The sequence below is a fragment of the Limulus polyphemus genome, unplaced genomic scaffold, assembly GCF_000517525.1.
Source record: "Limulus polyphemus unplaced genomic scaffold, Limulus_polyphemus-2.1.2 Scaffold972, whole genome shotgun sequence".
Taxonomy (NCBI): domain Eukaryota; kingdom Metazoa; phylum Arthropoda; class Merostomata; order Xiphosura; family Limulidae; genus Limulus; species Limulus polyphemus.
Genome location: NW_013666582.1, coordinates 289,308 through 300,725, shown reverse-complemented (window position 1 = coordinate 300,725; position 11,418 = coordinate 289,308).

Below are 11,418 nucleotides of genomic sequence, written 5' to 3'. Positions count from 1 at the left end.
AGCTACAGTACAAGGTGAATTTAAAGGTAAAAGTGTAGCTACAGTACAAGGTGAATTTAAAGGTAAAAGTGTAGCTACAGTAAAAGGTGAATTTAAAGGTAAAAGTGTAGCTACAGTAAAAGGTGAATTTAAAGGTAAAAGTGTAGCTACAGGTAAAAGGTGAATTTAAAGATGGTTAAACTACGGTTAGCGCTACCATGAAGTTTTTTAAACTATTGAAAAGGTGCACGTGGTTAAATAACCAACTTTAATTTGAAATGTTAACACTGAAGAACTGTTAAGAACAGTATTAATCGCAAAGATATGAATCAGATCACGCGCACATAATATGTAATAATCTCTGTTTCTTTCAACCACATACTTTGTTTCAAACTAACACAAAACATGCGACGAGACAGTAATCGAAAACTTGATAAATAGTTTACATGGATTTTTTACTGTCATGATGTGATGCAAGAACTGTGTTACTTGCTTATCTTGTGAGAGGAGTTTTTAAGTTTGCAGATAGGTGTCGTGTATGTGTGTTTTATAGCAAAGCCACATGAGGCTATTTGAGAGGAATCGAACCTCTGATTTTAGTGTTGTAAATCCGTAGGCTTACACTGTCCAACCATGGGACTAGACAGGTGGCACGAATAATATTTTCCACATATTCAATATACATTTCAATGTGGTATATTGCTTTGAAATAAGCTGAGATTTTAGGAAGTAAATATCAAAAGAATGTTAAAAAACAATGTATATTTGCACAATGTACATCTAAGGATGTGTGCGGTTTCATTTGAAACAGGAGATGCTGGAAGTTGTTTGTATTTTGGTACCTTTTTTTTGTTTGCTTTGATTTTTAATTTGAGTAAAACTTTGTATAATCTGACGGCAGATATTTTATGTGTTTGTTTTATAATTTAAAAATTATGTAAATGGTATAATAGAAAGCTTTTAGAAATGCAAAATAAAACATGTTACAAAAACTTTGATAACTTTTAATATTAGCTTCTCGTGCTATAGAAAAAAAATAGTATATATTTTTCAGACCAGCGATATCTTGTACATTAATCCAAATATGCCATATATATTCGTTTCACTAAAATGTTGGTGAGTTTGTTTTAGTGTTTAGAAAATGTGATTCGGGGTAATGTGACATAAAAGTCTGTCTTTTGCATGGATCACGAGTACTTACAAGAAATTTAAAAGTACGTCAGACAACCTAATCAAATACGTAGCTGTCATAAACCATAATTCAGATCATGATAAATGTTTATAAATACCAAGCAAATTAATCAGATGTGTAGCTGTCTAGGAAGATATCATAAATCAAAATTCTAAACACGAGAACTGATTATGAATATCAAACAACCTATTCAGATGTGTAGGTGTCTAGGAAGATATCATAAATCATAATTCGGATCATGATAACTGTTTATAGATACCAAGCAAATTAATCAGATGTGTAGCTGTCTAGGAAGATATAATAACTCATAATTCGAAACACGAGAACTGATTATGAATACCAAACAACCTATTCAAATGTGTAGGTGTCTAGGAAGATATCATAAATCATAATTATAAACACGAGAACTGATTATGAATATCAAACAACCTATTCAAATGTGTAGGTGTCTAGGAAGATATCATAAATCATAATTATAAACACGAGAACTGATTATGAATATCAAACAACCTATTCAGATGTGTAGGTGTCTAGGAAGATATCATAATCAAAATTCGAATCACGAGAACTGATTATGAATATCAAACAACCTATTATATTCAGATAAGTAGCTGTCTAGGATGACGACATGAACTAAAACTCGGATCACGAGAATTGATTATAAATACGAAACAACCTATTCAGATATGTAGATGGCTCGGAAGGTATCATAACCCTCTGGTTACTGATAATTCACACCTATATTACGATATTGTTACTGTTATTAGTGATATACTACAGTATTGTGACTGATGATATCGTTCACCACAGCTTTAACTTATACCTATTTTTATGAAACTGTTTCTATTAGACAAACAAAGGCTTAATTTATATAAAAAGGGACATTTTAATCCCCTAAAAAAAGAGCTTTTAAAGCTGGTTTATTAAGTTTCTTTTTCAAATATTTAGCTCTTATACTTAGAAAAAATAATCAATATCAATGCACGATTTTAAACTGAAAATGATGGCATCAATTTGACTGAAATGTAGCTAAATAACAGTCAAAATATTTTATTGCTTATCAGAATTAAACAAATAACTGTGGACACTAATAAGCACGCGAATAGATCGCAGACAAAAGATTTACGCTCATTCCTTATCATTCTAAATATATAGTTGGCAATAAAAAGAAACCCAAACTTAATTGGGATGACCCCCAGGAAAAGAAAAACTAGATGTAGCAGTAAAATGATCATAGCAGCCTCTGGAGAAACAAGTCTGAAACCTTGTTTGTGTGTGTGCATGCTTGGGGAAACCTGCTGGCATTTCATTCATCGTTAATGAAATCGTAATTTAGAAGCAATGTCGATTAATAAACTTTATTTGATCTTGTCTAAAATGTAATGCTAACAAATGTTCAGCCCCTTCGTAAACATATAACTGAATACTTCGTAACTCACTGACTAATTAACGTTGAAGAACGTCATTTCTGTTAGATATAAATTATAAGATTTTCACAGATATAACCAGTTATCTTATGATATTTTACGTTAAACGTAAAGTTCGGTGATGTTGGATTTAATCATTTATCTTTATTAAAGTTATTTTAATACGAAAATCAACGTTGTTTCATAAGTGCCTCGTGCATCTGCGTCAATAAATACAATCTGTTCACCAAAACATTTATTTCCATAAATGATATAAGTGATTTAATTAATCGGATTTCTTGACGTTTTCGATATTACAAGTATTTTTCATCTACAAGTTTAAAAGTAAAAGAATCACCCGCTAAGTTATCATTTTATGTTTAATTATACATTTTACTCAGTCTGGATTGGAAGTTTCTATGTTATTTAATTTGATGAAAAAGTGTATGTGTTCAATAAATTGCAACTGATACACACACACACAAATATATATATATAATGATGCAATCTTAAACAATAATTTATTATTATTATTAATGTAAAATGAATAAATAAATAAATTCATAGAATGATAAGTAACTATTTCTTATCTTCAAGAGTACTCTTCAGTTTCCACAGCAAGACGTCGCTGGTGGGTCAGCTATAAGTCTACGGACTGTATAGTACTCATAATGATCATTGATAGTACATTATTCAGGACGTAGTGGACAATACTTTGTTAGACCGTATGTAAGTCACGCTCTATAGGTCTATATCCTGCTGCAAATTGCGATGCATTGTTGTCTTTAGTAGCTCTGGTTATAATGTTGTTATAGTGTAGCTGGAGAAAATACGTTGTCGATCAGAGGTTGCCTCCAGGTATTTAAGTGTTTCTTTAGCATGTCTGTTGATTAGTGTGTAAAGCATACTTGTTACTTTGGCAGTATTAATGATCACATCTGTGCAATTGCAGAATGTGCTCACTACTGAGGGATAGTTGCATCTTATTTTCAAGTTCCGTTTTGTACCCCAGAATGTTATCAGCAAACATTATCACGCAGCATAGCACACAATATCTGGCGTAAGTGTCAAGGCAGCCTAAATCCGTGGTGTAGATGTTGAAGAATGGCGAGAATGGCGATCATTGAGACAGACTGGTATTGATGGTGATCCAGTGTGATGATCAGTTTCCATGCTTCTTGATGCATCTTCTGGTAGTTAGTGCAACTATAAATCATCTTAGACATGCTACACTGATGCCTATTCTGAGCATTTTATCAGCAATCACGGAAAGCTACTTCCTATTGGTAGGCAACTTAAAGCTACTCCAAAGGTGCTCTGACTAGCTTCAAAATCTTTCCATGTATCGTATCATCTATGAATTCAATAACATTAAGTCAGGCTTTTCTTCCACCACGATAATCAATTAAGACAAGAGAGATCCTTCATAGGTTTTTGGTAAGGATTTGTTAAACACATTGGCCCATGTTTCACGGATGGTACCTGTTGTCTAGCTGAAATAATACTCTGACACTAAGTTTCCAGGTTGGCTTCTTTAAGTTTCTTAAAGATGGAGATTCTTACATCCTCTGAACCAGGTATTCCATCTTTAGATGTATTGATAGCTTTGTGTGTCTCGTCCAAAATAAAAATGAACGTACTTGTAGCTCGGATAGGTACTGCTGTAGCTTGATCATCTCTTGCAAACATTGTTGCCTTGACTTTACTATAAACACACTGTCATATAGCTCGCCATCTTTGTATTGGTTTCTAGATTACTTTAACAAAATTTTTGTTATTTAGTATTTACGCACATGTATACTGCTGACATTATGTCAGCTATGCCAGGTAGAGACACTTGGGGGTGGGGTAAGCAAAAACAATGTCTATATGGGTGATCGCGATTCCTATTGGTTCAACTCACAACCCAATTAATCGGTAACTATGCTGTGGAGAGTATAGTGTGAACATACCGTTGCCATTAGCAATTAGGATCTTCACCTGCATCCCAGATGGGGTGTATGACATTGAAATCTCCTTCTGCTATATACATAGGAGTGATAGGAACCTAAATCTTCAGCATGGTGTGCGGTGTAGGACCTTCTATGTTCGAATTCGTGATCTGTATTTCTATGGATAATTGCAGGTTAGTTATCTGGATGGTTTGTATCTTGCAATGACTATTGTTCCACTGAGAGTTGTCATAATGTTCATAGCGAATGTTGTTGTTGTATCTAATTACAATGGTCATCCAAGCCACTGGGTCAGCATGTAGTGTGAAATTAAAGTTAGTGAACGTGAGCTTCTCAGAGTCTAATAATTTAATTTCTTGATACTGCGTGATGTCATACAGTTCAAAAACCTCTTCAAGGCAACATTTGCTTCTCCTGGTATCTCTGATATTGCAATAACCTATCATAATGTGAGACTGGCAGAGTCTGGTGCACTTTTTGTTCGTATGTCATTTACCAGCTCATTTTTAGGCCTTAGTTTCCCAGTTTTTCTTCTGGTCAGTCAAAGTCTCTTGCCGAGTGCAGAACTTCATTGCTTCTGTGGGCACCCATCTGAGCATTGTTTTTAATATATCATTGTTTGTAGACAAGACTTTAATCACCCACTGTTCAGAACTCCTTTTCCTTACCCTGTCAGCAACTGTTGGCAGGTCAGGTAGCCTATAAAAATTGGACTTCCATTCGTGAGGTGAGTGCACTTTGACCAACAGGGTACAAAGACGCCTTTCCGTCATCGAGAAGCCTTCCTGGTACAGAACCTTACGCTGATCCATCTCTGTTTATAAGCAGTAACTAAGCATCTCCGTGTTGTTTTCGCACTCTACTAGCAGAGTGTGGGGAAGTTCAATGATCCATCAACCTACCTAATATGTATGGTACTACGTATCTGTTACAGCCTGCGGATCTAAGTTGTATTGACTGTTAATACTATGTTCCAAATATTCATTAGCCTTACTATTAAGTTCGATGATCCATCAACCTACCTAATATGTATGGTACTATCTGTTACAGCCTGCGGATCAAAGTTGTATTGACTGTTAATACTATGTTCCAAATATTGGTTTAACATTGGGAACTGATCTTACCAACAGATTGATTCTTCATTTGTCTTGATGCCTTGTACATATTCTAAAGGTAAACTTAAACTAATATTAGATCTGTAATCAGTCAATTGGTAGGTCTGTACTTGTACGTGTAGTTCCACTCACAATAACTAATTCTAATCAAAACTACACACAAGATCTATAACTGAAATGTAGTAACACTGTACTTATGGCATTAAGTATATGTAACAAAAATATAAACTACCTCTATATTGAAACTAAATCATGATAGCTTGTACTAAATCTATGCAGTTAGTAACACTGCAATGTATTTAAACTGATTACATGACACATTAGTAGTTATACCTATAACTCAACAGTTAGTAACTGTATAATTAAATCTGTACCTAATGAAGTAGTACGTTAGTAGTTAATAACAGAACTAAAATTAGACGAGGGGAATGGGTGACTGATATTGTTTTATAATAATGGTTTTCACCTTATCATATCTCTATAATATTACACATTTCGATTGTATTTTAACTATTTAGAACAGTGTACGTTTTCCATCAATAAATTTACTTTTAAATATAACTTAAACAAATATATTATCAAAAATAAGTAAGAAATCTCGCGTCTTCATAACAAAAAATACTCTCAAAATACGTGGTAGATCTTTTTTTCTTTAACCACTAACAGATGGCATTACAATTTAGGCATTTTATAAGCTACATGTTACTTTATATCACAATTTAGGCATTTTATAAGCTACATGTTACTTTATATCACAATTTAGGCATTTTATAAGCTACATGTTACTTTGTATCACAATTTAGGCATTTTATAAGCTACATGTTACTTTGTATCACAATTTAGGCATTTTATAAGCTACATGTTACTTTATATCACAATTTAGGCATTTTATAAGCTACATGTTACTTTATATCACAATTTAGACATTTTATAAGCTACATGTTACTTTATATCTTTCAGTAACTACTTCCCTACCCTAGCCACTCCATTTTAGGATTAGTGTGATCCATGTGACATCAGTTTCCGTTAAAAATCATTTTATATCATTTTGTTACAATACTAAGTCATCAATTTGAACATCAATTTTTTATTATCGATATGAACGATTCCCTAAAAATTTTTAAACCATCGCTAACACAAAATAAGTAAACGTTATTTTGATATCAGTAGGCACAAAGAAAGCTTACCTACTAAGCTAAACTAAACTTTAACCAAATAACTAGTAAATTAAGTTATTTACAAGCGTAAGTCCGATGGTTATATTAATTAACTACAAATGGCACCATAACATAGTTTAATTAGTTAAAACGTAGCACTTTCTGCAATGAAAATCCTATAACAATCTATAGAAAAACACTTTAAAATATATAAACACACTAAACATTATGTATAAGAACACTAGATTTTAATAAACTATATTTAACCAGCAACCTCTCCCTCCCACGCTTGAACGTGGATCCCAGAAAATTGCCTGATTGATGTAGGTTGTGAAAATTGGAAAAGTTTCCGAACCCCCATGTGTCGTGAAAATTGGGAAAGTTTCGGAAACCCTGGTCTAGAGGGGTAAAGCTACCCTTCCAGAATGTCGCATTTGCTACTTTCATGATTTATCTAAGACTAAATATATAACAAAATAATCTACAGGGGCACTCAGCATAGCACATACCTCCACCTCGGCCCACAAAAAATACGAAAATATATCTGTATGTCCGTCGTTATCAACGGACACGGCCAAATTCGACAGGACAATGAGGAATAATATTCTACGCATGTCCACCAAGTTTAATTAAAAACCGATCATTGCTAACTGAGTTATAGAGCAAAAGTAGTGTAAAAAGTTGGTCCCCATGTTAACAGATAGGTGTATTTTTGACTTTCGTGACCTTGTTGTGACCTTGAATTTTGGCCTCCACCCTCTAAATACGAATAAATTCTAAGTTGGGTTATAGTCCAAACGTATACCAACTTTTGTCCAACTCCATTCAGCCGTTCTCGAGAAATCTTGCTAACAAACACACACGGGGTGAAAACATAACCTCCGTCGTTGTTAAGCACAAAGCTACACAAAGGACTATCTGTGCTCTGCCCTCCACGGGTATCGAAACCCGATTTCTAGCAGTATAAGACCACAGACATACCACTGTGCCAATGGGGGGGGCGGTTTGAATCTGATTGTGAATGAAGATGAAACATAAGTGAAAATGGAGAATGAAGACGAAACAAGAGTAAAAACGGACGCTAAGTGTTAGACTGATTTACGTTAAATTTTCTATCATAAAACATGCGAGATTTAAATTTAGTTATATTTTAGAAGCGATAGTTTATCGCAAGTATCCTTAGGTAACTGTTTACGAATCATACGTTGTGTAGTTCAATAGTTATGAAATGGTGATTGTTATATTATTGCGCCATGTTACTAAAACCTGAGTTGTTCTCGTTGTTTTAATTGAGTATTATTGCATCACAGTATCTAGTACGTGTGAAACGTTCTAGAGGGGGTATAAATACGCATCGAAAATTTAGTTTGATAGATAATTCTCGACTGAGTGATTGTGAGTTTAGCAATACAGAGCGTATAGTGGCGATTTTAAAGTGAACTTATCACAGATTGTATTATAATAACAGAATATAGAAGAATAATTCTTCTTTTAAAATTGTAACTTGTCTAGTAGCTGAGCTATCCTTTATGGAATTTGACGAAAAAAGAGACAATTATTTAAAGCTCTGGATACAACTGTCATAATCAACTGTGTAATGTAACAAACATTTATATATATATTTGACTTGTTTAAATGTATTATTTTGAAACAAGTGGACTGTGTGCTGTTTGTTTATTGTTGAAATTTATCGCCAACAAGTCACATACACCGACTGTAAATAATTCGGCCTCATATATTAAAAACCTAACAGTTCTATACCTAAACACGAACAATGAAATGTTATTTGTGGGAAGCAGTGCATTGTGCACCAACAGGCCTCTTCAGGTACGCATTAATTAATACAAAATACCAGCTATTCCCTTTTGAGACAAAATCGCCTTTTGTTGAGCACTCGTTTAGTTGGAAAGAAGAAATCCATTGAGATAAAAATAAGATTAGTGAAAACGAACAAAACCCTATAAGAAAGGGAATAAAGGAGACTTGTCTATTAATGCGAGAAATTCTGTACCAAAACATAGCTTGAATCGTGTTTACGATTGGATGCACATCAACAAATGTGGAATATAATTCTGTTGTCTTAGTATTGTGTCCCAGTTACTTCTATGTTTTATAATATGAAATACTTATACTTACTTGTAATAATAGTTTATTGAACTTGTTTGATTTATATATTACTCTTTTCTTTTTAATATTCTGTATAATTATACGTACGTGTACATAATGTGTGATTTTATGTGTAATTTTCATTATAATTAATAATATGTATACACATAATTAATTGATATAACGAGCCATCCGTTGTGCGTTATTGACATGGTTAATTGTTGCAATAATGTTCTACATAGTTGTGTTAAACGGAACGTTCATAAAATAAAAGTTTGAACACTGAAATATGTTTTAAAATACCTTAATTTACTAAAGAAAGTTTGTAGTATTCAAAGATGGCTTCTTGTGACGAATCGGAAGAGTCTCTGTATCACTCGTTGGGTTTTAAATTTGGTTTGAGATACCATCACATCACAATCAGCTAGCGCAGGTTGAGCAATACTTGAACTTTCTTTAAACCTCGGATTGCTGTGTTTCTCTTTTTACATTCTTTTAGTATACTTATTGTGGAATCCTCCAGTGAGAAAGTGGTAAGTTTAGGGCCTTACAACTCTAAAATCCGAGGTTCGATTCTTCGTAATGGACACATCAGATAGCCCAATGTGACTTTGCTCTAAACCAAACAAACAGACTTGTTGTGTAACCGATATAGGCACCCTCACACGTTGGGCATCGAAGTCAGAAATCACACAGGATCGTTAAGAAAATGGTTAATATGAAATTTTTATGATGAAGTTTTTACATGTAGCCTAGATGTTGAGTCTTTATTCACGAACATATCTCAAGATAAGACTATTTATGTATACTTGGAATTAGTTTTTGACCCAAACCAATTAATGTGTTAAATAAATAAACGAATTATAACAAACAATTTTTATTTCATTTTAAAAGATAGAATTAGCGTGGGTTCGTATTTAACTCCTGTCATGGCTAATGTGTTTATTTTATGATGGCTGGTTTACATGGGAATTAAAGGTAAAGCAGACTTCTGTTAGCATTAATAGGTACATTTTATGATACCATGTTAACCGTTTATATATTCGACAAACTTCATCAGCTGTTCTTTATTTTAAACAGCAAAAAATATGTCAAGTACATAACGGTTATAAACAAGTGGTTTAAACTGAGAAGAGAAGTAATTTTTTTGTTTATAAAAAAAAACGTTCAAACCCGCGACCCATAGATTACGAGTCGAGCGTCCTAACCACCAGGTCATGCCATAAAACGTATTCGAAAACACTCCATTTTCAAAACAGTTCCTATGTTATTGAGAAAGCTCCAAAGTGTTGGCAATAATATAAGCTCGGTATACAAGACATTTGATTAAATCTCCTTTATGGTCATGTGCTACAGAGGTTGCCAGCGTGAGTAAATTTCAGTGTATGTTGGTTTATCATATACCTCTAATGTTAGACTTTGCTTTGCCCTTTTAGCTGATGGGGCGTTATAATGTGATGGTCAATCCCTCTGTCCATTGGTAAACGAGAAGTCCAAGTGTTGGCGGTGGATGGTGTTGACTAGCTGCCTTTACCCTAGACTACCACGTTTTGTCACTTCTAATATTGAGAAAATTTTTGTTTGGAATTAAGCACAAATCTACACAATGGGCTACCTGTGCTCTGCCCACCACGGGTATCGAAACCCGGTTTCTAGCGTTGTACGTCCGCAGACATACCGCTGTGCCAAAATGCTCAAAAATACTTTCTACTCCTTCGTAATTAACTTTTGACATATAAAAACTTCCAATACTCATAACTCTAGCATATACTGGTGATCACTTCAGTCAAATGAAAACAAAACTGATAAACATTTTAAAAGAAGTTTACGTATAAATCGAGTTATATATGTGTTTACATCTTCCATTGGAATTTCTTAAACATTATCCCAAAAAAGGATAAAATTTGTTGTCTTTGATGAACTTTTGGTGACTTATAAAGTTCCGTTGTCCAAGTTGTAGGGTGTTTATACCAGTTCCACAATAAATAAACTAAGAAAATGTATATAAGAACACAGTAATGCTTATTATGGTGTGGCGGTGTTTCAAAACATGTTCAATGTCACTGCAAACGTAGAGAATTAAACATTTAGAATAAAAGACAGACTTTGGATTCGGTACGAGAAGTCTGTTTTCAAAGACCATCAAAATGCTACAGAACTGTTATTAGTAATTCAAGGGAATGTTCATACCCAAATTGACTCTCGCCTGAAGAAGAGCTCATAAATGAACTTGTAAGCTTGAGACTTTGGATTCGGTTCGAGAAGTCTGTTTTCAAAGACCATCAGAATGCTATAGAACTGTTATTAGTAATTCAAGGGAATGTTCATACCCAAATTGACTCTCGCCTGAAGAAGAGCTCATAAATGAACTTGTAAGCTTGCATTAGGGAATCAGCAAATTAGAGAATCGTTAGTTTAGGGAATCAGCTCCAAACTTTATTTTGCTAAGTCTTTTATTCCCCGCAATTACAATATGATTCTTAAAACTTACTTTTTTTTATTTTTCTTTGA